The sequence below is a fragment of the Castanea sativa genome, chromosome 3, assembly GCF_040712315.1.
Source record: "Castanea sativa cultivar Marrone di Chiusa Pesio chromosome 3, ASM4071231v1".
Lineage (NCBI taxonomy): Eukaryota > Viridiplantae > Streptophyta > Magnoliopsida > Fagales > Fagaceae > Castanea > Castanea sativa.
Genome location: NC_134015.1, coordinates 20,959,954 through 20,964,263, shown reverse-complemented (window position 1 = coordinate 20,964,263; position 4,310 = coordinate 20,959,954). Strand labels below are relative to the sequence as shown.

The 4,310-nt window shown below is 33.6% G+C and overlaps 1 pseudogene; it reads left to right on the top strand.

Annotated features, from left to right (window-relative positions):
- Window positions 1-525: 525 nt before the first annotated feature.
- LOC142628660 (L-type lectin-domain containing receptor kinase IX.1-like) lies at window positions 526-1,515 on the top strand (annotated as a pseudogene).
- The last annotated feature ends 2,795 nt before the right edge of the window (window positions 1,516-4,310 follow it).

Below are 4,310 nucleotides of genomic sequence, written 5' to 3'. Positions count from 1 at the left end.
ATCACTAACTTAACCTTCGGAAAATCTTTGGCTAGTATTCCACCGGTGCCCTTTGATTGGTTCTTCTCTTTTATTCTTCAAGTACACACATTGGCATGTGTATGGACGATCAACTCACTGACAATTTTTGTGCATCATCATAAAATTAAGATATATGTTAGTAGTACACACCCGAAAAAAAAAAAATCATAAGTTTTAGTTAGTAATAATAATATTAAGTTAAAAAGTTTGATTCTCCACATAAAAAAATATAATAAATTAGATTACCATAGGGAATAATAATAAAAAAAATGTTTTTATCAACATAAAAACTATATATATATATATATATATATATGTGTGTGTGTGTGTGTGTTGATAATGAGCTTTGACTCAAATAGTATTTTCTCCTCTCACAAGAATGATTAGAAAGTGACATCACATGAGTTCAAAGTCTATGTTCAAACTTCAAATGATTATGTGCTTCAAGAAAAATTAACATTTTTACCCACAAGAGATTTAGAAAAGTGGCAGTTTATTGATGATATGTGTGTGGATGATGAAATTTGTGTAGGAACTGTGCCAAGGAGGTTCACTTACCTTGAACTTAGCCGTGCAACAAACAACTTTGTTGAAGAAGGGAAGCTTGGAGAGGGAGGCTTTGGAGGCGTTTACAAGGGTTTGTTATGTGAATCCAACACAGAAGTTGCTGTTAAGAAGGTCTCAAAAGAATCAAAACAAGGAAAAAAGGGGTACATATCAGAAGTGAACATCATTACTCATCTAAGACATAGGAATTTGGTTCAGCTTATTGGTTGGCGCCATGAACGGAATGAGTTTCTTCTTGTGTATGAATACATGCCTTATGGAAGCCTTGATTCTCATTTATTTGGAGCAAAAATTACACTAACATGGCCAATAAGGTATAAAATAGCTAGGGATTAACTGCTGCATTGTTGTACCTTCATGAAGAGTGGGAACAATGTGTGGTTCATAGTGATATAAAGTCTAGCAATATCATGTTAGATTCAAATTTCAATGTCAAGCTTGGCGACTTCGGCATTGCAAGACTTGTAGACCATGAGTTGGGCTCACAAACAACTGTTTTGGCAGGTACCATGGGCTACCTAGCCCCAAAGTGTTTCACCACTGGCAAGGCTTCTAAAGAATCTGATATTTATAGTTTTGGTGTTGTTTTCCTTGAGATTGCATGTGGTAGAAAGCTAATTGAGCCACAAGCAGAACCAAATAGGGTAAGGCTTGTAGAGTGGGTGTGGGATCTCTACGGAAAAAAACCAACTATTTCAAGCCATTGATAATGAATTAAGTATGGAATTTGATAAGCGGCAAATGGAGTGCTTAATGGTAGTTGGCTTATGGTGTTGCCATCCTGATCTGTCAATCTGACCCTCTATAAGGCAAGTGATGCATGCTCCTAATTTTGAAGCCTCTTTTTCTAAACTTCCATCAAAGTTGCCAATGCCAATCTACTTGGGACCTCCATTGAATGTCACGCTCACGCCCCAAACCTGCTAGGACCAACTGCATGAGAAAACTACTAATTAAGAAAAACTTGTAAATTTATTTTCATATAGGGCATTCTTTGGGAATTCTCTTCATTTAGGTTTCCATATCATCAAACAATTGAATTTATGTTAAGTAATGATTCATTGTGATGCTAGTTGCTATTAAAAATAAAATAGCAACTAACATTAATTATCTTTTTAATGCTAGTTGCTATTTAAAATAAAATAGCAACTAACATTAATTATCTTTTTAGTTTGCAAGTATGTATAATTTAAATAGACGATGTAATATCTGACCAACAATTTAAATGTTCACTCAATTTAATAGCATAATATAAAATCAAAATCAATTTCCCAAATACAATAAATGAAATGTAATATAATTTAAATTAATCCATGTACCGTAAAAATAATTTCCTACTAAAATTTTCAAAATGAAGTAATAGCATATTGGCTAGTTCATAGAATATTAGCCTCCTAATATCACTCATCACTATAAGTGAGAGCTCTATAGTCTATAGATATTAACAAAGCTTTCAGCTCAAGTCGTGTATCTCTCAAAATAGACATTTTAAAATGGTATAACTGCAAGTGACATCTAAACTGTCACTATGATAAATATAGCTCAACATCATACCATAATCCTCTTTGGAATGTGCAATCTCAAGAACATATCTAGGTCTTGCACACCTAGGATCAATCCACAATCTCCAAGAGCCTTTAGTAAAAGCAAGTAACATCCCATCAGTAACGCACATTAGATGCTTTTGACCATTAGATACTAGAAAAAACGGTTTATAACATAGCAATGTTGGTGCCTAACACCTTACTAGCTTAGCTCCAAACCCAAATCTTGGAATGTCAATTATCTATTTCTATTTCAATTAGAGTTTACTTGTAATTTTTCTTTTCCAATTCTATAATTACATGTTCCTTTTAAATTTTCTATAAAAATTAAAGTGGCAATTCCAGCGTTAGAATGTTTCTAAACAGGGGTATGATATGTAGATAATCAATTTCTCACCTTAAGAGACCCTAAAATTGAATTATATAAAAGTTACAGCCAAAGAATCAATAGGCAATTTCGCGCCTCATTTATCTGAGAAACACTTACAAAGAGAATAGATTCTCCTTCTCATCCACAAATCTTATCTTAATAGTTAACTAGGCATGTCACTACACTGCAACAAATACAATTGCACAAATTATTGTTGTCATTCTTCTCTAAACATACAAGAGAAATCTGCTACCAATATCAAATCTGATCCCAACTCTTGAACAGTTGAAGAAAATGGTACATTGTAATACATAGTGCTCAATAGTAAAGATGTAGTCACCAAAGACTTCTCTATGGATGTAGGCCTTCATACCAAACCACACAAACTCTCTCTCTTTCTTTCTCTCTAAATCTTTTATTTTCTTCAATTTATTATTAGTATCAGAGCTATGTTAAAATGTATCTTTTTTCACACAATAATCCCTACAAGCATAGTTGTCAAAACGCGAATCGTATCGTTAATCGATTTCTTATTTTTATGTATTTTGTATTGTATCGTATCATGTATAGTAAAATACATAAACACTTAATAAAATTTATAAAAAATTATAAATATACATACATACATACATACATATATACATATATATAAGGTAAATTAATTATAAATTTTGAAAATATTCAACTAATGCCTAATTTATCATCACTCAAGTAATAAAACTAAATAAATCAAATTAGCATGTGTTTATAAAACACACATTCAAATTGATTAAACTCAAAAGTGATAATACATTACAAATGTCTCAAAATATTAAATTTTTTTCATCATATTCATCATCTTGCCTAATCAATTTCATCTAAGTGAATGTTTATCATCATGTTCATCATTTCACAAACTTATTTCTTCATTGAATTTCTTCATCAGAATCAACATTTACTATCTCTTCTTGTTCATTTATTTTAATAATGTAATATATATATATATATATATATATATGTGGAGGGTAAAAGTTCCCGAACAAACATTTGGGCCTTGGGCTTTATTGACGGGTACCAGTTTGTTTTTGATTAAAGGCCTCCAAGTTAGCCTGCACTGCGAAGGTCCGAGGAGTTGTCCGAGGAGGAATGACTCCTCGGACAGGCCCGACGATGACCCTAGGACTTGCCAAGAAGGTTAAAGGCTGATTTTTGGAAAAACTATTGGGTAAGAGGGGGATTCAAGTACCCTCTAGACGCAGCGGTGTGAGAGAAATATCTCAGAAAAAGGCTACTACCTCCACATTAAGGACCCTGCACCTACTTCCCTGGCCGCATTAATATGGAAATGACCTCTGAACAGTAGAATTCAAACCTTCCTGCTATTATTTAAAGACTTCAAGAAGGTGGTGGAAGAGGGGAACGAAGGATAAGATTTGTGTGACACGTGGACGAAATAGGGAAGAAGAAGAAGTATTTAAGAAGACACGAGAGGAAAGAATGGGGGGGGGGGTGGAGAGCTAAGAAAGAAGAAGAACTAAGAACTGTAATATTTGGCATAAAAGGAGAAGTAATATACAAATTGTCCTCGGCTTACGTCCGAGGAGGTTCCCTTGTCATATTTGTTTATCATTTGCATAGATTATAACACTTTAACCTACTAATTAAGCTTTCAACATCCCTAACTTAGATTTCAAATCCACACTCTACAACTTTTATTGTTTAAGGCTCATTGGGCCTGAGCCCACGCTTATCTTTGGGTCCGGGTACAATTGTGCACTTACAATTGACGCCGTCTGTGGAAAATGTAGTGTTGAAGGAACTGGAACATC